Source organism: Lemur catta, chromosome 23 (genome assembly GCF_020740605.2).
Source record: "Lemur catta isolate mLemCat1 chromosome 23, mLemCat1.pri, whole genome shotgun sequence".
NCBI lineage: Eukaryota > Metazoa > Chordata > Mammalia > Primates > Lemuridae > Lemur > Lemur catta.
The window spans coordinates 10,003,682-10,031,367 of NC_059150.1; the positions used below are offsets into that span (position 1 = coordinate 10,003,682).

A 27,686-nucleotide genomic window follows, 5' to 3' on the forward strand; every position below is an offset into this window, starting at 1 on the left:
CTGGTATCATCCCATTCACTTTTGTAAGGGGCCCCACGGACTGGTCGGCGCTGAGAGTAGGTGGATGGGCAAGGTTTTCTCTTGGCAGGTGAGCATCCTTCCTTCTCAGTGCTGCCCAGCAAGTGAGATGCGCCCTTTGGTTCCTGCTCAGGGCACAGATGGCACGGCAGCCACCGGCCTCTGGCCTTTCACCAGGGGCCATGTTTGTCACCGCCTCCTTGCTGCGTGCTCCCTCAGTGTAGACGATTCAGTGATGGCCCCCAAAAGACTCGTCCACCCAGACCTCAGAAGGTGACCTCATTTGGAATAAGGTTCTTTGCAGATGTAAGTAAGGTAAGGACCTCAAAGTGAGATCATTCTGGGTTAGGGTGGGCTCTAAATCCAGCAATGCATGTCCTTGTAAGAGACAGAAAAAGGAACGCACAGCACACAGAGGGAAAGGCCGTGGGAAGATGGAGGTGATACTGGAGTGACGTGGCCACAAGCCAAGGGATGCCAAGGGTTGCTGGCAGCAACCAGAGGCTAAGCGAGAGGCGTGGACTGGATCCGCCCTGAGAACCTCCAGAAGCAATCAGTGCAGTAGATGACTTGATTTCATACGTCTGGCTCCCTGAACTGTGTGTGAGAGAGAATAAATTTCTGTTGTTTTAAGGTACCATTTTTGTGGTGTTTTGTCATGGCAGCTCTCAGAAAGCAGAACACAAGGTCTCCCTCACTGCCTCCTCTTCTTTCCCTCCCCCCAGGGCTTCTGGGCCCTTCCCTCCCTTGCTTCTGGGCTCTGTCGGCTGCTCTCAGGGTCCCTCTGCTTCCAGTATTCACCCTTATGCACGGGTGCTGGCAAGACCTGGGTGCAAAAAACACACCTGTTCATAGAACAAGGAGGAACAGATGCAATCTGCAAACTCTGACCCTCAGCCTGCATCCTCGCCTGCGCCAGGTTCCCGAGGAGCAGTTGCAGCCTCACGGGCACCCCCAGGAAATACTCGGCACTAATTTCCGCAGGGCTTTGGCCCTAATCTTGTCTCCCACCGTGGGACCCAGATGGAACCATATGCAAACCATGAGGCTTCCCTCGGCCCTTCCACAGGCGGTTTTAGTAGCCTGGCTGTCTGCGCCTCCACTCCCGGGGCCCTACCCTGGTCCCTCACAGCAGGAAAAATCATTAGAGAAGACAAAACCTGGGGAGACCAGTTTTATGGACTAGAGAACTCTTAACCTCTACCCACTTCCATCAAAAGCCCCCTGAAGCAAGTGGTCCCCCTGTGTGGCCTTCAGGGCTCCTCTCTCTGTTCCTTCACTCAGCCTAGAGCCGCTGCCTTCCCCTCCCCTGCAGAGGGGCACAGGATCACCTGGGGAACTCTTCCAAATGCACATCTGTGTGCCGCTCCCCTTGCATCCCTCCCCCTTCCCCAGCCCCCACCTCTACTTGAGAGCCGGTACTCGAGAAATAAGACTGGGCCAGTGAAGACACACACGGGAAACAGGGCAAGACTGCCACATAGGACACCCTTTCCCAGTGCCAGTGTACCAGCTGCGCACACAGCCCCTCCCCCTCACCAGCTACTTCCTGCCCTCTCTCCCTCTGCATTGCCCTCCTGGGCACCAGGTATCGCGTCCCTCCTCCCCAGGCTGGTCCTTGGCAGAGGCCTGAGGCACTGGATCTGAAGACAAAAATAGCTCTGCCTGCGCCATGGGTTATTTATAGCTGCGCTGCCTGAGCCCTCTGCCTGCAGGGGACGTGTACAGCGGGGAGCAGAGCCACACCCTGCCTCCCAGGTGGGGAGGGACTCTCAGCCCGGGGTCTGTAGTTCCCAGCCCAGTAAATCTTCCCTGGGGCTGGGCAGTCCCCTGTCCCAGGCCCCTTCAGCAGAGCCTCCATGCTGCGACAGACTGACCGCTCTGTACTTCTTAGACCTAACCTGAATTCCCCAACGCCGGGGCTTTAAGCCTCAGGTTCCTTCTTAGGGAGAGATGACACACTCTTCAAAACCTCATGTCACAAGGAAACAGCTCTGATCAACCACTCAAAAAGTTTCTATGCAGTGCCTACTGAATACAGGGGGCCGTATGAGATGCATGAGATGGCTGGTGCACATTTAAAGAATGCACGAAGAGCCTCCCCCTCGGAAGCTGATGGTCCAACAGCTTTCCTGGCCTGGGCTGATCTGGCAAACGGCTGCTTTTTACAGAAGGACCCACTGAGAGTAAGAAACAGAGGGAGAGATGACGGCTGAGAGCCCGTGTGTCTTCTTCACTCTCTCGAGACCCAGAGCAGCCCAGCCTCTTTGCGTTGCTGAGACTGATCTACGTAGTTGACACAGCTCTGTTCTCAACTGTGGATTGGGCCACTGGCCATGATGCCACTCTGCCAATGAGAGGGGGCAGCTGAGGGTTCCTGAGTGGCAGCTATGGCCCTGCCACCGACTGCTCAAGGCTTTTACTTGCCTTATCTGGCTCAGTCATGACAGCAGCCCCGCAGGATGCCAGCAGACTTGCTGCTCTGCAGAACGTGCTTTGATGGAGAACTTTTCCGCTCGTGACATGATGCCCACTTTACAGATGTGATGGTGACTCAGAATGGCCACTGGTTCTTGGTATTTAGTCGCTGACGTCTCTGTCTCCTGGGACCTGGACCTTCTCTAACCTCCCATTAGCACCTAATGTGTTTACACTGTGTTTGGCATTTGATTTCAGCCCCTGAGATTATCGAGGTATTCACCTGTCTTTTTGTGTGTTTTTATCTCCCCACTGTCTCCCCTTCCCCAATTATACTACAAGTTTCCTTGTTGGAACGAGTTCTGTCTTGTCCACTTTGTGGCCCCAAAGCTAGAACAGTGCTTGTCACACAGTAAATATGCAGTGACTATCTGGGGACTGACAGAGTGAATGATTTGGGCAAGTCAATTACCTTCTCTCTGGTCTTTGTGGTTGATTACTTGGGAATAATACTCGTTGCCAGAGGAACATCATGAGGATGAAATGAGACAGCAAGCCCTAGGGTGTCTGCATGCGTGTGTGCACGTGTGCATGTGTGTGCATCAGTTATTTATGTGCTGCCAAGTACCACCAAGCCCGCCCTCCGTGCTCTATCTAAACAGGTGCTGAGAGCCAGCCACGCAGGCTCCTGGACTCCCATGCCAGCTGGCTTCCAGTTAGGGTCTGCCAATGGTAGCCCTAGCAGGAGACTGAAAGGCAGGAGGAAGAGAGAAGGGGCTTCCCCCCGCCTGCTTTCTGCTCCTGCAGTTGTGTCTCCAGCAGCAATGGTCAGCTTCAGCCCCAGTCTCCAGCAGCTTCTTTGGGTGCCCCCTGCACAGGCCTTGCCAGCTCCTAGCTGTGTACCTTAGCAGTCAGAACACACCTCCAAGGCTCTCCCCACACCCCAGCACATGCTGAGTCAAGTTCCTCCCTGCCAGAGATCTGGGGACCAGCTGCAGGTGCCTCCTCCTCAGGGGCCCCAGCACTCTAAGTGCAGCACCCCATGCTCAGAGGGCTGCAGAGAGCCGATGCCAGGCATTCGATATGCCTCATCTTTCAACTCTCAACCACAAGCCCATGAAGTGGAAACTATTCTTCTTCTTCTTTTAAAACTGAGGAATCTAGGTTCAGAGAGGTTAAGTCCTTTGCTGATGTTTTACTCAATTAGTGAGCAGAACTGTGATGAGAGCCCAAGTCTGCTGATATCCAAGCTTTGCCATTGGGGACAGGGATCCCGCAGGTTCCAGAGCAAAGGAACCCCAGGAAAGGGAAGAGGTTCGTGCTTCTCTGCTTGGGAAGCTTCCCGGGGAAGGTCAGCAGGGTCCTGGAGAGAGCTGAGCACCTGGGGGCTAAGGACTTTCCTGGTGGGCTGAACACAGAGACAGGGCAGGAGACCTACCTGCGCCAGGCTCTGATCTTGTGCTGACACAGGCACTGAACTCCCCTGAGGACTAATGAGATGATGATAAACTGTGGCCCATGTTGATCACCCAGATCCAGTGCCACCTCCCCCCGACCGGGCTCCAGGCCTGGGCACTGCAAACTCAACTCTGCCCTGTCTTTCTCGCCTCCCTGCAAGACGCTCCTGCCAAATGCAGACAGGGGATGTGCTGATTTCAGTCCCAGATCATGCACTCAGGCGCTCCGCATTCCAAGGCGGCAATGCCTTAATTTGTCTCTCAAACTGCGCATTCACACAAAATCCTCAGTCCAACCGAGGCCAAGTGCACACTCATGCCGCTGCCGCTCACGGACACAGCAGGTTGGGGGACCCCTCTCTCTAGCCCATAGCCAGGGCTCGGGGACCAGCTCCTTGCTAACGGAGCCTGGTCATGCAGTCTGCCAAGGGCAATCTTTCCGAGGACCCTCTTCTGCTCCCACCAGCTACACACCAGGCAAGCCTGTTCCTGGCAAAGTAATCGATGTCGGTGCATCTGGGAAAGTGGCATTTTAATTTTCAGGAGGCAGATGATGTGAAATCAGGGGGCTTGTGGTGCATGCCAAGTGGTGGTATCACTTCCACCTCCTTTACTCCTATTTTTTTTCACACGGTATCACTGCAGGCACATGGTACATGGATAGACGGTTTGCAGATTGCGTTTCTCTCCTCTCTCAATATACACACATGGCAGCAGTTAGTTCTGAATCCAATATAGAGCGGGAACGCTGGTGTGGTGTTCGCTCTAGGAGCAATGATTTTAGCTGACCTCGACGCTGAAAGCAGTTAAGGATCTGCTTGTCTTTTCCGTCCCACATCTGTAAACCACCCAGCCCACAGACTCCAATCGGGTACTTGGCTCTCTTGGGGAAGAGGAGGCAGGAGGAGGATAAATACTACAAACTGGCCTCACCTAGGTCTGCTCTGACAGTGAAGGGGAGGAGTGGGCTCCAGGACAGGGGAACAAGGCACCAGAGAGGGATGAAGGGCCTAAGAGAAGGCTAGGTGGAAAATAACAAGATAAAGAGAAGGTGGAAGGGAAAGAGAAGGATCCCTTGTAGAGGGACCTCGCCGGGAAGGCAAAAAGAAATAAGAAACAGCAAGGAAAAGGGCAGAGGGCACAGAGACATCAAAATGTCAGAGAAATGAGCCTTCATGTACCCAAATCACAGAGGGAGAGAAGCAGGGAGCCATGAATCATCTGATAGTGATAGCAGCCACCAGGTGTGGGGCCCTCCCGTGCACTGGACACTGATCTAAACCCTTTGAATACGTTACTGCACTGAACTTGGACAACAAACCTACGGGGCAGCCACTATTGTCATCCCATTGCACAGAGTACGAAGCTGAGGCCAAAACTGTATTCAGTGGGTAAGAGGCTGAGCCCGGACTCGTCTGTCACCCGAGCCTGTGGGCCCAGCCCCCGCCTGCCATCCAGCCTGCATCCTCCTGCAGAGGCCAAGAGAACAGTGGGAAGCAGAGAGGTGGGTGGAAGGGGCCTGAAGAGTTTCCCTGTCCCCCACTGGCAGGACCCACACAATCCCGAGTGCTTCCTCTGCTCCATGCTCCTAACCCTCCACAATTTTCAATGACATTTCAAAATCATTTCACCAATGGACCACATTCTAAACGTGACTTTTTCCTGGATTAAAAAAAAAAGTATCCGCCTAACCAGATGAGTATAGCTGGCAGCTGGGTTACAACTATGATTTATTTCAGTGTGGATGCTGAAGCTCAAAGAAGCCAATAAGTGGTAGAGCCGGCTGGAATTTGAACCTAGGTGTGAGCCCCGAAACCCAAGCTTATTTTGCTTTCCTCCTTGGCAGACTGCCAAGGACTCAGTCACGCATCAGTGGCAGCTCCTGAGGATTAAGTTAAATTGGCTGGAATAGCAAGAACTTAGAGCTGATGGTCCCAGGTCCCCTCCCATCTCAGGAAGAGTCCTCCCCTTGAAAAAGAGCCAAGTGAGGAAGTGATGAGCCACCAAGCAAAGCCAGGAAGTGAGAAGCCACCAAAGATAGCGCTTACAAGACACATGTTTTTATATGTGATGGTTACAACCATTAGACCCTTCCCCAAAGCCACCAAGAACACAAAAAGGCTTACAGAAGCACTCAACAGGGGATGAAAGACTACCATCTTTGGTACAAGGAGCAGATACTTTACTGCTTAGTGGCAGCAGGTATGGGGCGTCCCAAGCCAGTCTCACACTCTCACCTGGCCATGTGTGTGAGCTCCCAGACCAGGGTATAGAGCACCTCTGGGGCCAGGAACCCTCTGACTCCTTCAGAGGAGCTCTGCCTGGGTTTCAATACCTCCAACAGTCTGCTGCCTTTCTCCCTACCTTAACCCTGTATTCTCTTTCTTTGTCCTTTTCTTATTGATTTGTCACCTTTATTTATTTTAGGTCTTTGTGGCTTTGTGGGCCATAACCTGTTGCAACTACTCTGCCACTGTAGCGCAAAAGCAGCCAGACAAAATGTAAACAAATGGGTATGGATGTGTTCCAATAAAACTTTATTTATAAAAGCAGGTGGTGGGCCAGAATCGGCTCAGGCCACAGTTTGCTAACCACCGTCTTAGTCTGCTGCTTGTCTTTTAATCGTTTCTTATGTATGGCCTTTTTTGTGTACCAAAGTTTTTCACTTTAATATGATCTAATTTGTCTTTCCTTTATGGTTTGTACTTTTCATAGGGCCCATTCATGCTAGGTGAGGACTCTGAGGACTAGAGAGGAAGAGTGTTTTACTAAGGTCATGTAGTTTCTATGTCAGAGCTTTCTTCTAAGACCCTAAGGCACCAACCTGGGGATCAGACAGCCTTGAGTATGAATTTTTGCTGCTATTTATTAGCTTGGGTAAGGTTTTTTTCCCTTTAATACAACCTTTCCTTTTTTCTTTCTTTCATTCATTCATCTGCCTGGTTGTACATGAACCCATCACTATTTCACATGTTCTAATACCTCTATTATAGGCCCATCAATTATAATTCCAGGTATCTAACTACATTAGTTCAGTTTTCTCCCCTTGTCCCCTTGCTCCAATATGGTCTGTAATAAGAGACGTACACATTAAAACTACTGTGTGATACCATTTTTTCAATTATCAGTTTGCTAAAGTAGGAAGTTTGACATCCTATTTTGTTGATAAGGGTGTGGAGAAACAAGCATTCTCATACCTCACTGGCAAGGTTTCCTTTAACTTATTCAGATATCAGTTTCCTCATTTGTAAAATAGAGCTAATAGCAGTGCCTACCTACTTTATAGGATAATTGTAAGGATTTAAAGAAATAATGCATGCAAAGGACCTAACACATAAATAGTACACACTTAATAACTGTTACCTATTAATATTATTAACCTATATTTGCTCATGTCATTATGTTTTTCTTCACTGATGCTGCTACAAAAGATTAAATATTGTCTTTCTAACTCTCCCGTGAGATCTCTGAGGACAGAGACCATGCCTCACCTTTCTGTGTCCTTCCCATGGCCCAGCATAGCACGGTCAACACCTGATTTTGAAGTATGATAGTCCATTCTTAGGCCAACACTGTAATCTTGTGTGTGTGCTCTTAGTTTCTAATTATGCTGTGACTTGGCCCAGCCCCAAAGTGTGAGGGCATAGATGGGACAACTGGAATCCAGGTGCCAGGCAGGGGGAAGGTGATATTCAAAGACCATACTCCAAGTCAAGTATAGGGTGTGCCCCATAGGCCGAGAGCCCAGTGAGAGATGAGAAATGTCACTCAGGGATGATCACTGACGCCTAGCGGTGAGTTTAAGGAAGGAACCTGGGGTGGGGGGAGAGGGGTGCAGGGAGAGATGCCCTGGGGCAGAGCAGACACCACGATGCAATCTCCCTGGATCAAGGGTGGGGGAAGCTTGGGGTCTAAAGGAAGGGAGGGAGCTGAGGAGCAGCACAATGTCTTGATGTCTCAATAGGAGGAGGGTCCCTGACTTCCTGGCCAATTTCAATGTCTAGGTTATCATCCTCATTTCTATAACAATCTCTACGCCTGGAAGATTAGAGACCCCAGGCCTAACACAGCCTTTCCGCCAACTCACTCCCCTGTTTCTCCTCCTTGGTTTCCTCTGATAATAAAGACAGAGGAACCCAAGGGTGATGCTAAAATCAGAAGGGACCTTAAGAGGTCACCCAGTCCAGTCCTCTGTCTTCAGGCCAGTGACTTTCTAAACTATTCTATGCAGACAGCCATTATTCCTGCCCTTATTAACAATACAGCAACTGACATTTGTTCCTGCTTTATGCTTGACAGCTGGCACACACATTGTCTCATCTGAGATCGTGTATGTGGGGCAAGTGTTCTTATTTCGTATAAACGAAGAGGCAGAGGCTGAGAGGCAAGATCCCAGCTCTTCCAATCCCAAATGCTGTCCTCCTCCTTGAAGCTGTGGAGTCAGAAGTCCATAAATACCCTCTGTAGCCAATTCTGTATTTAATCATTTGACAGTCAATTTTATATACACACACAATTTCGTCTGTTTTTATTTAAACCCAATTCACTTGCTCACTCCTTCCCAAACATGGCGAGCAGCTTGTCAATACTATTTCTCCCTGTATTCACTTAGCATAATCAAGGACAGCAAATGATTCCTCCAGAAGCCTCCTCTTCACCAGACTCCAAGCCCAAGCTCTCCTTCCCCTCTGCATCAGCCTGGTCTATGGGGTTGAAGGTGGGGGGCAGGGAGGGGCCTGGTCTGAGTTTGCCAAGGCAGGAGGGGGCAGGGGAAGCAGGGAGGGGCAGCACCTGCTCAGGAGATGGGAATTGATCTCATCTGCATTGAGAGCTTTGAAGAAAGTCACCTTTCATCCTCCCTCCCCTCTCCCACGGCTGCCCGGCTGAGAGCGGAGAGAGAAGCAGAGGGCACCGCTGAGAAGTACCTGAAATAGGCAAGACCTGCCAGCCTCGCCAGGGGGAAGGAATTGTCAGCTCAGGCCCTTGGTGAGAAAGCCCTTTCTTCTGTCTCCCAGCCCGAACTCTCCTGCGGCCTGCAGGCTGCCAAACTCTGGTCTGTCCGCCTGCCTGAGCACCTGAGGAGCTGGCAAAGCTGGCAGAGAGGAATTACAGGCCTCTGAAGTCTCTCCTCCCCGGGGGTTTGACCCTCACCTAGTGAGCACACGGAGGTCAGACAGAGAAAATTAACTTCTGGAGGTATGTGATCTTGGGCTAAGCAAGCCGCATCCGTCAGAGCAGCAGTGGAGCTGGGGGCTGGGAGCTGGATTCCAGTCCCACTGAAGCCAGAGGGTCAAGCCTGGCCCAGAGGTAGAATCCATTTGGCTTTAGTGTCCACAGGTTTGAAAAAAAGGGCTAAATCCACCCTCTAAATCTGACATCATCGCTTTGAAGATATAATAGAAGGAAAGAGCTCAGGTGACAGATCTCAGGGCTTTCAACTCTGAGGCCTCGCGGTCTCTCCTCTCCTTGGTCTTCCCTCCTCCTGTGGGAACAGCGGTTCCCCCTTGCTCTGTAGTTGTAAGTCAGGGTCCTCCTCTCATGACCAGCCAACCCTCCTTCCTTGCCTCTCCCCTCCCAGTTTACACCGCGTGTCTCCCCAGTATCTGGGCATCCCGATCCCAATTCTATTCTGCTCCTACACCAAGCTACCCCTCAACGTTGCTCCCCAACTGTCATCACAATCAGCAGCAGCAGCACTGAACACTGAAGTCAAGTGATGCCATACTCTTTGGGCACTACATTTTATTTAGCCCTTACAATAACCCTCCGGTAGGTACTACCACTAGCCTCATTTTACAGACGAAGAAATTAGACCTGGAGTGCTTAAGGAGAAGCACTGAGATTCAGATCCACAGAACTGGGCTCCAGATCCTGTCCTTTTGCCAATTAGTTCAATTCCTCATTGTCACTAGCTTGATTCATCCTGAAATCTCTCCTCTTCCATGAACTTTTCTGTAGCCAACAGGAGGAGAGGAAGTAGCTCTTCCAGAGTCCCTCGGCCTTTGGTGCGATCAGTTCCATGGAGTTCAGACACCAGCCCGGCAGCTGCAGACTGTGCCTGGAGGGGGCTGTGTGTTCATGGAAGGCTTATTCCTGCCCCTTTCCCTAGTCATTGGTGTGTGCAGGGGATGCAAACCTTTCCTGCTTGCAGGAACAAAATGCAGCGTGGAAAGTAAAATCTAACAAAATGAGCAAAGCATTTGAAACTCAACTAAACCGGCCTTTGCTTTAGCCACTCTTTGGGATTATGTGAGCCATGGCTAGTGACTCAGAACCTGTTTGATGGACGCCTAATGATTTAATTACAACCACAAACTGTCAGGGCTGGAAAGGACTGCACATACCACTTTGTTTAACTTGTCTGTGTTACAAATGAGGAAACTGAGGCCCAAAGACAGGTAATGACCTCCTCCAGGCCTCAGAGCCAGGACATGGGCAGCCTGAACTGGGAGCCGGCTCTTCTGAGTCTCAGACCATGCCTCCTACCAAGTAAATGAAGGCAGTAAAAACATTTACTAGCAATTTGTGCTGAGCACAGTGGCTAATTCTCATCACACCACCCAGGCAAGATGCTGTCATTTTCATTTTGCAGATGAGAAAACTGAGACTCAAGGATATATTTGCAAGTAAGTGGAAGAGCCCCGGTGCTGGGGAAGGGCCCTGATTGGTGTTTCCTGCTCTCTGTCATCTCACATTGGCCAAACATGTACTGAACCCAAGTTATGTCAGGTCATGCGGAAGGCCGGGTGTGGAGGAGGAAGTATAGTCCCTACTCTCTGGGAATTCATAGTCCAGGAAAACAGCAGGTGTCTGTGTGTGGGGTGAGAGAGACAAAGAGAGAGAGGGTGCGTGCTTGAGTGCCGGGATTGGTATAAGAAGGCACTGAGGTCAGTTCTCCATACGTATCGTTGCTTGACCAGTGTCTGAGAGGAGTCTGGCAGGTGTGGGCGAGTGCATTCATGCCCAGGATGGGCGGAAGGAGGAGCCCGGTAATCAGTAGATGGGCAGGGCCCCCCACCCTGGGAATGCTCTTTACCCCACCCCAGCTCTGCAGTGAGGTATCATCCCTGTCCCCCACCAGCACTGAGAAGCACCAAGCCTTGTCCCTGCTGGGCACGCAGAGTCTGTCTGCAATGAGGCAGGCGGGCATTTACCCTGGCTTGACCCAGAGTCTCCTCCCAGAGAGAGCTATTTACATCAAGAACTGCTCAAGGACAGGGACAGCACAAACAATTACTGGTAGTAAAAACCCAAGCCAGGCTCTGCTCCACTCCCCCCACGCGGTTTTTTTTTATATGGTCAATAAAGTGGCTGCCTGATTTGTGCTCTTGGCAGGCGGAGCTGAGGTGTTCGGCCAGGAAGCCGGCTGGCCACACGGGGGCAAATGGGCTGTCTTTGCCATGTTGGTGGTTTAATGCCCCAGCCCAGGGACAGGCTGTGGGCTCCAGATGTGCCCAGTCTGCAGAGCATTTTCTAAGAAGTCCCTCAGCACTAACAAAGATGAAACTCCCACAGCCAGACCATTCCCTTCCCTTAGGAGCTTATAAAAGGGCCATCAACGTGTCTGGTCCTGGGGACAGAACAAATAGAAGAAGGTTTCCCTGCCCTCCCTTGAAATCTCACATGAATCTGCTCAGACAGACACGATTTTCACAGAACTGCAAATGAGGCCTTCTTTTTTTTTTTTGCTTACCACCCACTCTTACATGTGCTCAAGCTATGATACTGGAATGCAGTTCAGGTACATGACAAGGCTGGACAGGATAATGCAAACACACGCATCAACACAGCACAACACATAGAGCATCATGCATGTTTGTGACAGCCCTTCACTGTCTCACTCTCCAGGCAAAGAAGGACTCCACATGCCTCGTGCCCACCATTTACCCCATTCCAGACCCCACTCATGCTGTCTTTAGCCTGGACTTCCTTTCCCCTCCTCCCACGTTCACTGGTTCAAATCCTCTCTCTTTTATAAAGGACTGAGGAATGCCACTTCTTCCATGAAGCCTTCCTTGATCCTCCGAGCCACAGGTGCACAACCCTTCTTTGCACATAGCATGATCTCTCTTCCACTTTTAAAATTAAGAACAGCACTCTGCCCTGGATTAGTCTTTGATATAAATATACTGTTTAATGAAAGAGTCAACACCATTAGATCTTATATTTACATAGTTACAGTTCATAAACAGCTTTCATATTTACAGTCTCCATAAACTGACCTTTTAAATGCTGGTCACTCTCAGATTACATTCAGTTCCTTTACTCTTGCAGGGTTATCTGACTGAACCACTAAGGAGGGGTCTTTGTAGGTTATTGGACTGAACTCATTCTTGCATTAAATCCACTCACTCATTCAGGCAACAGTACTGAAGCTGCGGTCTGAAATATGTAATAACTTTAACTGGATTGTTTTTTTTTATTCTGGGAAGGTTTCCTGCTAGGACAGTGGGTGCTCAGTTGGTCTTGTTGCAACATTCAGATTCCAAAATGAAAAATCTCTGTTGGGTTTTTTCAACAGCCCCCAACTCCTCCCACCAGCACAATTTCATTTCCCTGGAAGGATAACAGGGCAGGGAGGACAAGGGTGAAGGAGGTATTTGTATTTGAGGCCCAAGACCAGGCAACCCCTAATCCAATATGGCAGGTGTCCTTATAAAAAGGGAAAATTTTGACATGGAATAAATATGCACGCAGGGAAAACACCATGTGATGATGAAGGCAGAGATGGGGGTGACGCAGCAGTAGCCCAGGGGTGCTACAGATTGCCAGCCAACCACCAGAAGCTAGGAGAGAGGCATGGAACAAATTCTCCCTCACAACCTTCAGAAGGGATCAACTCTACAGGCACCTTGATCTAGGACTTCTAGTCTTCAGAATTATGAGACAATAAATTTCTGTTATTTAAGCCATTTAGTTTGTGGTAGTTTGTTATATCTAACAGCCATAGCAAACTAATACAGAGACTTAAGACAGACCACTTGTGTTGTTGGTAACATCAGGAAACTAAGTTAACTAAGGTAAGACCCATAGTCCTACTAGTTTAAAAATACATAGGGGAAGTGGAAATGGGTGGGTGGATGGATGGATGGATGGATGGATGGATAGATGATAGATGATAGAATGAAAGAAAGAGAAATGATAGCTCTGACTTCTGGGCAGGCCCTGTGCCTGGATCCTCCCTGGCCCAGGAGCCTGACCACATGGTTCTGGGGAGCTACCCGCACCGCATCTGTACGGTTGAGTCTTGGCGAAAATATCCCACCGGGAGGCAATGTGAGATACCTGCACAATCACTATGCTATCAGTCCTCAAGAGCAACATATGATAGAGATCCAGTCACGCGTTGCTTAACAACAGGAGACGTTCTGAGAAATGGATGGATAGGCAGTTTTGATATTGTGTAGACATCATGGAGTGTACTTGCACAAAGCTAGATGGTATAGCCCACTACACACCTAGACTATCATGGTATCTTATGCTACAAACCTGGGCAGCATGTTACTGCATGGAGTACTGGAGGCAACTGTAACACAATGGTAATATTTGTATCTAAACATTTTACTATAGAAAATGAACAGTAAAAATGCAGTATAAAAGATCAAAAAGGGTACACGTGTGTAGGGGACTTACCACGCATGGGCTTGTGGGACTGGGAGTTGCTCTGGGTGAGTCCTTGAGTGAGTGGTGAGTGAATGTGAAGGCCTAGGACATTGCTGTACACGACTGTAGACTTCATAAACACTATAGGCTTAGGCTACACTAAATTTATTTTAAAAAATAAAGTAACAGTGCTACAATGTTACAACAGCTATGATGTCACCAAGTGATAGAAAGTTTTCAGCTCCATTATAAACGTAGGGGCCCAGCTTCAGTGACTGAAGCAGTGCTATACTGTGTATTCTTACCCCTGCTTTGCAGAATGAGGAGATGAAGCTCAGAGACATGGAGTCATTTGCCTAATGCCACACGGCTAGTAAGTGGCAGGCCTGGGAGTCATATGTGGGTCTGCCTGGCCGCAAACACAGGCTCCCATTATCACCCAGCTGCTCCACACACCCTCCCCCGACGGACCCCATGCTTGAACCAGAGAGTTCAGCAGTCCCCACCCAGTGACCCATACCGACTTTGGAGTTGACACATTGCATTTTCCCTCCCTCTAATCCAGGCCAGCCTGCTGCACCCTCTACAGTGACCAGAGGACAATCAAGGGTCATCACAAGGCCCCTGCCCTCTGCTCTGTAATCCTAACCAGCTTCCCTGGTTTAGTTCCCCTTCATCTGTCTAACTTGTACCCCCAATTCCCAGGTATTGGCCCATCAGGCCCCAGGGCCTGTGGAACCTGGCTCATCTCTGACCAGGCCCTTCCCATGCAGCTCTTCTTTAAGATCCCAACCATGCCTGCCTCTCTGCAGCCTCTGAGATGTCTTACATGCCATTCCTTTGACCTGAGTTGCCTTTCCTCCTCCTCTTTGCCTAGCCAGCTCCTACTTCCTTCAGGTCCTTGCTCAGATATCATCTCCCCGGGACTCACTCCACACCTTGGTTTGGGTTTCCCTCTCTTATACTTCTTTGTCATACAATAGTGTCCCTCATGGCACCCCACAAGTGCTGTGGTTATTCACTTGTCTGAGGTCCTTGGCAGTTGAGATTTGGGTAGGTGGGGACTTTGCCTGCACACAGCAGGGGCAGGATGAAGGAGTGCTTGAGGAAGGCCACAGTGGGAGCTTGTGACTCTCAGAGGCCAGTTAGTTTCTGCAGAGGAAGTCCCTGGACTCCATGCCTAGAGGGTGTCCCTTACCTGGGCAGCCTGCTGCTATCCGCAATGGCAGAAGGACAGCTTCTCAGGGCCACTGTGGTCCCCAAGTGGAGTGACAACCCACAGTGCCCATTCCTAACAGTGAGCCAGGAGGGGACTCTCTGAGCACAACACTCGGCCAACACCATGAAATCCAGCAAAGAGCACAGACAAGATGGAGATGAAATGGCCACCAAAAAAGCCCCACCATTCAAAATAGTAACCTTAAGTCTCCAGAATCCACGAAAGGAACATGGTAATGCTGTACCAGCCACGAGTGATATTTGCCTTTCCTTAAAACAACTCACGAATAAAAATAATATTTCTATGAGCTGAAAGTAAAACAAGGTGGCAAGAGTCATTTAGCCCCTTGAAGTTTTCACATCGAATCAACACCTCCTCAGGGGTTGCGTTCTGATACTTCTTGACACTTCCTGGCCCTTGAAATCAAAACTGCCTGGCTTAAGGCTGGGAGGGAGGCTGGGGAAAGAGCCCAAGACCTGCCTGGAACCTCACAGCAGAAGGAAGGAGGAGAGAATGAGGGAGAGGGGAAGGCAGGGAAGGGAAAGGGAATGAGAAATGTTTTCGTTTTTAGGCTATTTCCAAGTCTAGCCCAGAGTCTGTCCTTTCCAGCATGAGGAGCAGAACTTTTGATGTTAGACCTGTTTTATTTCTTTGGCCAGCATGGCTGTCCACTCCTCCAACAACAGTCCTGTGCCAAGCAGGTGACGGCAGAAGTGGCTGCTGCTGCCACAGGTGCTTTGGTTCATATCCACTCGGCAGACTCATCTTTGCTCGCCTGAAACATTCGCTCCTAATGTCTGTGGCTCTTGCATTCCTGCTTTAAGTTCATTAAAAGGGTTCAGAGAGCTGCATATCCACATTAACAGGAATCCGTGCCTGCCCGCAAGCCTTGGGATTCTAGCCTGTGAGCCCCAGGCCCAGCGCCAAGGTCTTGGGGAGGCTGTGAACAGTCACCTACCCCTGCCACCCCCAGCAAGAGAGCCGCCTGCCTTCCCTTCCACCTGGCTCCTCTGACACTTCCTTCTCACCCACCTTCTGCATCAGGAGGGGTGCCACGATGCACTCAATATTCCTTTAACTGGGGCTTGCTCCTCTGTTTGCCAATTTATTTTATTCACTTTAAAAAGTTTTTTTTTTCCCCACCTTGGTTCAAAGAACAAATTCAAAGGTACTTAGTTAGACGTTTAAAACACAAGATAAATGATGACATAAAGAAGAAAATTAAGACAGAGGAAAATAAAGGTAGGAAATGAGATACAGCCAAATACTGACCGTGAGATTCTGACAGATGCCACCAATCTGGCTTGAGTCCTCTAGAGGCCAAAGCAAAGATGGCATTACGAGCAGACACAAGGTTGGGAGTACCCAGCCCTCAATCACAAAGACATCATCAAGTGTCTAAATCATGCTTTTGGCACTGAGGAGGCAGTTCTGCTCTGGCTTTGGGGAACGTGGTCTGTTCTCTCCTTTCTTCCATGAATATTAAATGAGCATCTTCTAATTGCCAGGCCTGTGGTAGGCTCTAGGGAGAAAATATGTATCAAGATGTGATCCCTTCCCCTACACCCCATGAAGGAATAGCCTGCCCTCCGACTGTGCTTGGCTTTGGATGGTGTTTGTCCAGAGGTGTGGGGACTTGGGGAAGGCGTTGTGGGGAAGAACAGCCCATCTGTCTTTGATTTTCTCTTTCTTCAGTCTGTGATGCCCAATCCTTCACTCTCTGCCCAGAGAAGTTCTTAGACTTCACAGCCCAACTCAAATGCCACCTCCTCCAGGAAGCCTTCCCATAATTTCCAGGATGAACGTGTCCCCACTGCACGTGACAAGTACCTCTACTTAGCACTTATTCTTCCTTTTGGCATAGACTTCTGCCTTTTCCTCTATCCTGTTTTATTCATCTCCTTGTTTTTAGGACACAGCCTAGGGCTAGGAACATAAGCAGTGATTAATATATGTCTGCTCATGTTGTATTAAAGACAATCTGTTTTCAAAGGGTGGGAAATTCAGAGGTCAAACACACAGAAGTTAATTTCCTTCATGGCTGAGGCAGCTCTGAATGAAGCTAGCAGGAATTCAGCACCAACTGATCAGACTCAAGTGTCCTGGGAGCCTAGCAGGGCTCACACATTCTCTTGTCACTCAGGGGGGTGGCTTCTCAGTATTGTCCCAAACAAAAGGGAGTAAATATTGATATTTTTCTCCAACCTTCAGACCAACATGCTGACTGCACTGCTTCCACCGTGAGAAGCATGTGAAGGATGTCTAGGACGTGTCAAAGGGACAGATGAAGATTGGTTTGGGATAGGTGCTCGTTAAATATTTCTTCCTTCATGTTGTTTTTTTTTTTTCTTTGTCTTTCTCTAGGGTTGGGCCCTCTGTCTGCTGTTTATTCACTATGTGACTTTAGGCAAGTTGCTTAACCCAAAACTCAGCACTGCTGTCAGTGAACAAGTTGCTGAGGACTAAATACAAAGATGTGTCCAATGAGCCTGACACATCCACACAGGGGTCAAAATATTCCTATGCAGCATAATCATAAATTAGGGTCTTAATTCATTCATTCACTCACTCACTCATTCATTCATTCATTCATTCAAACAAGTAGTCCAGGCTCTTGTGTGCCAGGCGCTGTGCTATGCTCTGGACACAGAGGACCATGACGCCATCCCTGCCTTCAAAGGGCTGCAGACTGTATCCCTTTTGTCTTTATTGTTTGTGCATCCCCCACTCCTCTGTATACTTGTCTCTCTAGGGGCGTCTTCTCCGGAGGGCACAAGCAAGAAGGTAAGAAATGTGTCTCGGTTACATGATTCACGCAGCACCTCTGTGAGGCTGATGTCTGACTCCATTTTCCCCTGGCTATTGTTCCGATGATGCTCTGGAATGTTTCAGGGTGTGTCCTATCTCCTCAGACAGAGGTCTGGCTCCCGAAGGGACCAGTGCATGGTAGCGTCTGAGCAGCACAGAGTGTCCATGAGAGGCCTGTGCTGGTCCCGGGCAGGGTGCACAGCCAGGCGTGCAGAGGAAGCTTCGGTCGGGTCCATGGGAAGGATCTGCCTCCATGGGGGGCCTGGCAGCAAAGAGCCACGGTGACTCAGTGGAAGTTCTGGGAGTAGAAAGCCCCAGCTCTCCTCTCTCGGGGGCAAGGACAGGCTTCCGCCCACTCTGACAGGCCGAAGGGCCATTTCTGGAAGCACTGACGTGCTGCCTGCACCAGATGACTCATGCCCAGGCACTGAGCGAGCCTCCCGCCACTCCCTGTAGGAGGCTGGGGAGGGACAAGGAGCCCAATCCCCTTTTGCCTTGAGCCTCAGCCTTCAATAGCCAGATTTAAATAAGGCACAATGTAAGTCTTAACGGGATTAGTTTGGCTTGGTTCAACTTTGCATTACTAATCTCTTTCATAAAAACACCCCTAGGATTTTGCACCGTAATCACCAGGGCAGAATTTTCCTATCAAGAGCTAATTGTTATAAATAATCATGAGTTGCTATGGCTTTTCAGGCTAAGAAAATGGGGCTAGTTCAATGCTAGCAACAATGATCATAAAAACAAGCCCAAATGTGACCCTCCGTGGGGCCCAGAGGAGAAACGCTCTCTGAGGTCAGTAGCTGAACCAACACAGCCTGGCAGGGGCCTGGGACAGGAGGAGACCTCGGTGGCAGCAGGGCAGGTCTCAGACAGAACAGCAGAGACTTTAGAAGATGCTCCAGGAGCCCTGCTACCCTGGCCTCAGGACTCCAAAAGGAAGCAGTTCCAGGGCCAATGGGAACAGTCTCTCAGAGAAGGCGATCCGCATGTCACATTCCCTGACATCTCATTTTCTAAGTACCTCCCTGTTCCTGCTCAGATCTATGCTCCTTTCTAAACACTCAGATGTGTCTTGCTTTAAGAAAGGATGTTGCACAACAACACAGACTTTTGGGAAACACCCCCAACTGTGTGGTATTATTAAAGCAAATTATTACATATATTCCAGTAGGCAATCAACCTAAAAAACCACTAATGAGATATGCTGTATTCTTTTTCTAAGTACGAAGTCTCTAGAATCCGTAGGCTATTTTACACTTGCAGCACATCTCAGTTCTGAGCAGCCATGCTGCACGTGCTCAGTAAGCACACGTGGCCAGTGGCAACCACGCTAGACGGTGTAGCACCAGGGCCAGTGATGTGCATGGGGTGGCTAAGGAGGAGCCAGCCCTTGAGAACCAGGGGGTCAGGAACCAGAGAAGACTTAGGAGCCCGTGGGGATCAATGACCTGGACATCTTGATGGGAACAAAATCATTTTCAGGGTTCCCAGTGTGGTAGATGACAACTCCCAGGAGGAGCCCCCAAGATCAACCTTCACACCATGTAAATTACACAGAACTGCATTGTTCCAAATGGTAGCCATTGCACGTGTGGCTATTTAAACTTAATTTAAAATTAAGTAAAATTAAAAAGTCATTAGCTCGGTTGCATTAGCCACATATGGCTGGGGCTACCGTATAAGGCAGTGCAAATGTATTTCCATCATCAGAGGAAATTCTACTGGACAGCATTAGTTAGGACTTAGATCAACCCCTGAGAAATGTAGAAAGTGGCCCCAAATTTCCTGAGACGAAGTTTCTGCTATTTGTAGGCATGGGGGCTTATAAGGAAACACAAATTGAATCATAGAAAAATAAAGTCATCTTTCTTGCATAACTGAATATGTGGAATGATATGCATAATTTCTTGCAACTTTTTTTTTGAAACAGCGTCTCACTCGGTCACCCAGGCTGGAGTGCAATGGCGCGATCATAGCTCACTGCAGCCTCAAACCTCTGGGCTCAAGTGATCCTCCAGCCTCAGCCTCCTGAGTAGCTGGGCTACAAGCGCACACTACCATACTCGGCCTCTTTTAAGTTTTATTAGACATTTCTTTTAACTCTTGAAGCACGCTGTTCCATTTGTAAATTTTGAAGACAATCCATATCACTGCACAAGGTGGGATGAGCATCAACTGAGACAAAGAAGGTCAAAGGCCTGACCCAAGGCCTGGCCTACTAGGTTACTTTTCCTTCCTCATTTCTCCTAAATGCGGGGAGGGGAGAGAACAAGCAGATTTTCACCTCCCTGAAAACAAGGGCCACATCGCTGCACTGCAGATGGGACACACTGTAGTCCAACAGGACCGGCGAGAAGGCAGGTTGCAAACTGCGGACTGGACACGATAAACAGGAGAAAATGGCTTTATAGAAGGCTGAGACCATCAAGATTTCTAGGAGAAATAAAATCAGTTTGGTCATCCACAATGTATAGAAACACAAAAAGAAAACAAAGGTGTGTGGGAAATGGGGGTTAGGGTGGGAACTGAAGAATTCTTTGCATTCTTTTGACTAAAAAAAAATGAGGCAAGCCAAGAAGTCAGGAGAAATAACCAAACAGAATTTCAGTGAAGGCTAACAAAGCATCGGCTTGTCAACGAAACCCTCAACTTACATGGCAATGATATCAAAATAAGAAAAACCATACACAATTAAACAGTAAACAAGGTGGTGTCACTCAAGGTCAAGTTAGCTTGGGGACAGTCACGGAAAGAATGTGGGAGGGATCTGTGCTGAAGACAAAGTCGCAGAGATAAGAGAAAAGTCATAAGAGAGAATTTTAATTATATCCAATGGGTTAACTTGTACCTGCTTTCTCAAAAGAATTGGAAATAATAGAGACCTATTGTTCTTTCCACAAACTCTGGCCAAAAATGGTGTCATTAATCATGTAGTGGCATCTCTACGTTGTCTCACCTGCTCTCCTGGCCCAGTCCCTGCCCGGAGGGAGCCCGGCCTAGGAAAAGGTGGTAGATCTCTCTCCTGACCAGGGATAGGAATAATTACAGCGGCTGAGATTGCTCTCCCTGCTGTTGTCCAGGAATGTTGGGCCTCCTCACGGGGTAGTGGGAGTAGAAGAGAGTATAAAAACTATCTGTCATCATAAGAGAGTAGCTCTGACAGCGATGTTATAATATCTCTCCCTCTGTATCTCCTACCTTTATAACTTTAGGAACCAATACCACTTCCCTGGGAACTTTGAAGTTAGGAAGACCCTAAGACACTCAAATTCAACTCCTCATTTTATAGCTGGGACTCAGCGACCCAGAGAGTGGAGAGATGTGTACAAGAGTCCCGAGTGCCTGGGAGCAGAGGCTGGGAACCCAGGCCAGGCCTCCTGCATCAGTTCAGGGCTCTCCCTACTGGATCTTAGGGCCCCTCCCCTGGCTCTGGATTTGCACACACAATAGGTGCTTGATGACCCTAGTGACTAAAAGCTCCTAAAATTACCCTGCATAACCCAGGCTCTACTGCCTTGGCTCTCAGCCACCTCCAGGAGCTAGCCTGATAATCGGAGCATTTTTTAATTCTAATGAAAATTCTTCAATGCTAGAGCTCTGGCTCACAAAGGCTGCCACCAGCTGTCAAAGCACTTGGTGGTTTGAGTTAATGAAATTCTGAGATCTTATAAAATGCATTTTCTCTTGAGGTATTTTTGCATTGTTTCTAGAATAATGAGATCTCAGATATGACTCAGAGAGTTAACAGAAGACTGTGTAGAAGTGGATGGCTGGAATACAATTTAGATTTTCCCGCAATGGAGAGACATCATTGCTCCCAGGCACAAGGCGCAGAGTAAACTTTGTCTTAGCCCCTCCTTGCTTTTTTAAAGAAGTGTTAGAAGCTCTAGAAAGAAGACATTAGAGGCCAGTGGCTAGGTCTGAGCTGTCCTCTTCCCTGTCTCCAGCATGGGACCACAGACCAGACCCAGCTTTTTGTCCTTCTTTTTCTAAAACGACTCAGGTTCTGCTGAAGATGACTGTCTCCCCCACGTACCCTGACACTTCCTTCCACGCCAATCAAGCCGTCTCTGAACACTTAGCAAGTTCCCCAGTGGGGTCCAGCCCCAGATTCTGTAAGCAGGCCGGGGCCCTGAGCTGGATCCTCACAAGGGACTGTAAGCTTCACAAAGATGTGGGGGAAAAAAAATCTGCTCTAAGGCCAAAATATTGGACTTCAGATTCAAGCAGTCCCCTTCCCTGTCCTACGTGAACAGGGTTAATGGTCTGTGCTGTGTTGCTTCACGGGGCTGGAGTGGAGCTCAAAGAGGAGGAGGGGAAGGTACTTCGTAAAAGATGAAGCTCTACAGAGGAAAGGGACTGTTGATTTATCCCCAAAATATTCCTGGGGCTCCAAGGGCTGTTTTGGCTTTAGTGTTCATTGTTATATGTGCTCATATATAGTCACATATATTTTACTGTTTCATTTTGCAGATAGGGACACCCCCCTCCATTATTTTGGCCACACAGAGAGATGATGGTTGTCTTGTTAATTACGTAGACACATAGCAGGAGCCACTGAAGAGCCAGGGAAGGAGGCAAAGCCAGAGCTCAGGCAGAGAGATCAGACGTGCTCCTGTGCCCCTGGGAGCAGGGGGCAGAGAAGTGTCTGGTGGTGTGCATGGCACAGATGAATCCTGCCCTCAGCCACTCCTGCCTCTATGTGCCTCTGCCCCATGGTCATTGCCCTTATCCCCCAGAATTATAACATAATTTACATGTCTTTTTCCCCTCTTAGCCACCTCAGGGATCTGATTCATCCTCTCCCCCCTGGCTTGGCACCGTGCATGGATTCAAGAAAAGTGGATGGAATGGATGACGGCCCTTCCCTGTGAGTTTCTGAAATACCTTAGCATTGAGTCCAACAAAATATAGCAATCTAAAGCCTAATGGATGGAAGAAGAGAAATTCAATTTGCATATTGGGTGGAGGACACCCTCCAGGAAATTTCACTGTTTGTTTAACCCATTTGTGTAGGGAACCAGTGTTATTTTGGAAAAATTCCACACTTGTCTTGCTGGAGTTAATGTGCTTCCTTTTCCTGACAGGCCTCAGAGAAAACTACTTAACCTGATAAAATCCACACAAATTTATGGAAATGTAAACAGACTTCTGAAGGGCACAGAACTGTAAGGGAAAAATTAATCAGGAAAGACGTTTGACCAAACTACTTAAATAAGTGGGGCAGATCAGATAGAAAACCCCGACAGGAAACCTGCCTGGCCTCACCCATAGCCAGTGTCTCTTAAAATCTCTCCAATCCCTTTCTTTCCTGAAAAGAAAAAAATGATACCTTATATTTTTTAAACTTAAGATTTAAAAATATGTTACATAGAGTAAAACTGGACCTCTCACATCCTTAAGCCCTCAGAAAAGTGTTTTTTGTAAGGAGGGTCATGGTGGCCATCACGAGGTCAAGCGTGGTCATTCATGCCGGTCAGCCATGGTAGCCGATGTTAATGATCTCTGCCCTAGGAGTGAGTGCAGCCCCCTTGCCCCAGGGAGCCCTACTACTTGGATCCAGCCACCCCTCAGAATTGGAGAAAGGGAAGGGAGGAAGGTCCATCCTGGCTCCCAGGAATCCCAGGGAAGGATTGATAAGAAACTCTTTCCTAATGTTTCTTCCTTTAGAATACAGCTCATTAGCAACCTTGATGACTTCATCAAAACAAAGAGGCTGGGTGCAGTGGCTCACCTGTAATCGTAGCACTCTGGGAGGCCGAGGCGGGTGGATTGCTCGAGGTCAGGAGTTCGAGACCAGCCTGAGCAAGAGCGAGACCCCATCTCTACTAAAAAAATAGAAAGAAATTATCTGGCCAACTAAAATATATATAGCAAAAATTAGCCGGGCATGGTGGCACATGCCTGTAGTCCCAGCTACCCAGGAGGCTGAGGTTGCTGTGAGCTAGGCTGACGCCACAGCACTCACTCTAGCCTGGGCAACAAAGCGAGACTCTGTCTCAAAAAAAAAAAAAAAAGAAAAGAAAAAAAAGAAAAAACCAACAACAAAGAAAGACTCCAATAACAGAATCTGATGACTATCAGCCAAAGTGCTGAGCAATCTAAAAAATAAAATCAAGATTTTTCCATTCTCTTGGTTCCTCTTGTCTTAGGGTCCTGACTTGGTTAAGCTTAAATGGGAAAACAAACAAAAAAATCAACAATTCTTAAACAAAGAAGACAAGTTAACCAGGGGAGTAGAAAGGTCCAGCACTCAAAAGGTTAACAAAGGGACATAAGTGAGTGGAAGTACGTTTGCACAGTGCTGATGCTTTGATGGCCAACGTGCTGTCCTCACGTGGACAGAAGGCCTGTGAAATGTCCTTGGAGGGAGATGAACACTCCTCCCCACGGATCAGACACGGCTTCACTAAGCCGTCTACAGCTTCTCACACTCCCTGCTGTGGCTGGGGAAACAGTGTGGTCTGTGTCACTCATACAGGGGACTCAAGGTTACCAGCTTACATAGGTCATCTGTGATCCCATGTTTAGAAATGTGATAATAATAGTAGTCGTCCGTTACTGAACATACCTTGTCTGACTTTATCCTCACAATTCTGTGAGGCTCATATTATAATTCCCAATCAATTTTACAGCAAAAAATAAAATAAAAGAAAGAAAGAAAAGACCCAGTGAGATCGAGTAAATTTCTAAGGTGATTCTTTCAGTAGAGTAGTTCTTAGCCTCAGCTGCACCTTAGAATCCCAAACTGCAGTGCCTAGGCTGCATCTCAGGCAAATTAAACCAGAATCTCTAGAGTATTTTTTAAAGCTCCTGGATGATTCCAATGTGCAGCCAAGGCCAAATAACCACTGATCCAGTACGCAGTAGACTTAGCATCTGAATCTGATTTTAGGCCTCTGCTCATTTTTTTCTCTGCAACATTGTTAGTCACAAACGATCAATCCAGAGACTTAAAGAACTATTCATCAAATAGTGTTCCTACTGGAGATAGGAGACTTGGAATTCAGAAAAAGGAAATCCATTTGGCATAGTGTTTACTTTTCTTATAAATAGGGTAAGAAACAGGCTGAGGGCTAAGAGTCTTTTCTCTGCAGCAGAATGCATGGGCTTTCTGAAGAGGATTCTCAGATATTCAAAACCTGTACTTGACCATCAAGTTCCAGCTGTGTGCTACAGGGTTCAGTTGCAGTTCGACTTCAGGGTCTGGACCACCTCCTCAGGCCACAGCGAGAATGCCGACTCACGAAGGGCATCCAGGGCCAATGTCACCCTCATACCTCATCTGTTCAGACAGATGGGTCCTGCTGCCAATTCCAATGAATGTTTCAGTTAATAGTCTTCATTTTCTAGGGCAAAATCATCATGATTGAAACATCTTCCGCTGGCTGCTACGTGGGACAGAACATCCTATCTCCCTGACTTTTCCTGTCATGAGGAAATGATGGAAGATAATTTTCCCTATTGAAATGCCTGCTTTCCTGAGGATGGGAGCCGCCACAGACCCTTTCGCTGAGACATTTAGGTTGGGACACAAAGGCTTGGCTAACAGGAATGATCAGCTTGTCACTGTCATCCAATTAACCCTTTCCTCCAGGCCAGACTATAGCTTCTATCTGCAGTAAGGCCTCTCCGGCCTTAATGTCCCTCTCACCACACCTGTGCTCCTAAGGGCTTCCTACCGCCCACAGCCAACAGCTGTACCACACAGACAGATTTTAGTGTCAGAATCACCTATGAAAGTACCTCTGAACCCCTAGATGTGACATATTAGGCTCCATCTTACTGGGAGTTTTCAGGCATTCATTCAGTTTTTCATATATTCATCCAAGATACAATTACTGAGGACCCTTTCCATGCAAAACACTGCCCTAGATGCTGGACAAAAACACTGAATAAGGTCCAGCCCCAGACCTAAGAAAGCCACCCGTCTGGCATGGGAGCTTGACACATGGAAGTTAATTAAAATCCAGTGTGGTGTCTAAATGATGCACCTGCCCATGGATCACTTAACTCAGCCTGGCGGTGGGGAAGAGTGATCAGGGAAGGCCTCCTGGACACGAGGAAGCCCAAATGCAGGAAATATGCACAGAGGCAGGGAGGACGAACGGGATCTTCCAGCTGGAGAAGCCCACTTCTGCAGGGCAGCCAGGACTGCACTTGCCTCATCCCAAGGGTTCGAGGGGCCCTCGAGACCCTTCACAAAATGGCTCTCTGGCCCCTTCTCTTCTCCAGCCCCTTGTGCTGAGCCCCCCACCGCTACTCACTGTTCCCCAACCAGGCCTTGCACATCCATAAATTGTCATTCTTGCTGGGGCTGTGTTCTTTGTCAGGAGTGCCCATCGTCTTCTCTCTATCGAACTCCTCACTCTCCGAGGCCCAGTACAAGCGTCACTTTCTCTGCAAAGACTTCCCTACCTCCACATAATCACAGAACTTGTGAGATTATATTACCATTATCTGTGTGCCTATCTGAGCTATAAGCTTCTGGAGGGCAGGACTGCATCTTAATCCTTCTCGTGTTCCCAGAGTTTGGCACATAGGAGGTGTATTGTATATGTTCTTTTTGACAAAGGAATGAAAGAACAAAGCAATGCATCAAAAATTTACAACAATGTTTCATCTACTCCAATGCAAAAGGTAGAGCTTCCCCAGTGCAGGCTATAAACTGGGGTAAAGGAAGAGGATCTTGGTATCAGCTCCTGGCAAGCCGGGCACCAGCACTTGCCCACCTTCTGAAAAGAAGGTTCATTTGGTGATTCATCAATGCACAATTACACCACAAGCAAGCAGAAACAAATGGGGCGACTTGGTAGCAAATTGATTATTCATGAGTCCAATTACAACTAACAGCTCAAGAAAGGCTCCTCTCAGATGCCTGTAATAATTCATGCAGAGGACAGAAGGAACCTTGCCAGGTTGGCATCTGTACCCTGCAGTGTCAGGAAGCTCGGGCAGGTATGTGGTGAGTCATCCCAGGCAGAGCCGCTCAACTCCTTAGACTCAGCACTGGCAGGACTAAAGTCATGCTCAAGTCCTCTCTGGCCAGTTTGCAGCACAACGAGATAAACTTTTCTGTGGCCAGGGCATGTGCCGCCTTACCTAAACCAGTCACCCCTGACATTTATCTTATTTTAAGCACGGCAACTTCAGATACAGGATGAGGTGATTAAACAAATGGATTTGACAAAAATTTCTCCTGCTTATGTACCACAGTGAACCCCAAACAGGGAGAATCAAAGTGAGAAACAGGCCTAATATTTCAGGACCCTGGACAGTGCCCAGCAGGGCAGGGCAATCACTCTCCTCCAGTCATCCAAAACTGTAGGTTCCAGCGCAGAAGTGCCTACTCAACCCCCAGTAGAGGGGGCTGGATATGGAAACCCCTCCCATGTCTTTTGCCACGAATGAAATAAGAAGCCAAAATGAGCTCAGGGAGGCTGAGGCCATGCCTTTGTCACCACGTTCAGTCTGGCCCAACTACTGCCTGGCATGTGTTAAAAGTTCAACAACTGTTAATGATGATGAATGATTATTTGTGGCCTGATGCTGTGTGGGATTAGAAAGAGCACAAATGTCTTTTCTTGCTCTATCATGAGTTCCTTACACTATAGAAGAGACTATTCTGGCCAGCAGAGAGTGAGATGTGTATTTCAAGGGGTGAAAAAGAGAAGTATGTATTTCAAGCCATAGTTTTGGTTAGCAAGGCAAAGGCATATTCCCACTGGGTCTCCTTCATGGTAAGTATCTGACAGTTCTGACATGAGCATAGAGGCTGACCTTCCTCAAGAAATCCACAGGAGAAAGGCCTCTGGTTGACTTCCCATTGTCTAAGCGGAAATGGTGGAAAGGGTATGTACAACTGCAGGTTCAGGAGCAGGATGAGATATTGATATTCTCAAAAAGTGTATCTGGATTTTGTGCCATTTGAGATACAAAAAATTAAACTGACCTCAATTAAAAAAAAAAAAAAAACAAGCTCCTTTCAATCAAGGCACAAGGGAGTCTTGTCCTTTGGAAATGATTTGGTGAGCTCTCTCTGGAGTCCAGCTTCAGCTAACATGCAAGGACCAGGTACATTTTTATCCTCTCTCCAATATTCAAAACAGTCCACAAGACACTTGTGGAATAGGATGCAGCCAAACTAAAAAAACAAAACC

General features: G+C 48.3%; 1 protein-coding gene across 2 annotated transcripts in view; it reads right to left on the minus strand.

Annotated features, from left to right (window-relative positions):
* The window catches only part of KCNH1 (potassium voltage-gated channel subfamily H member 1), a 289,657-nt gene that overhangs the window by 10,971 nt on the left and 251,000 nt on the right, over positions 1–27,686 (minus strand). The gene's annotated exons all lie outside the window — the stretch shown is intronic.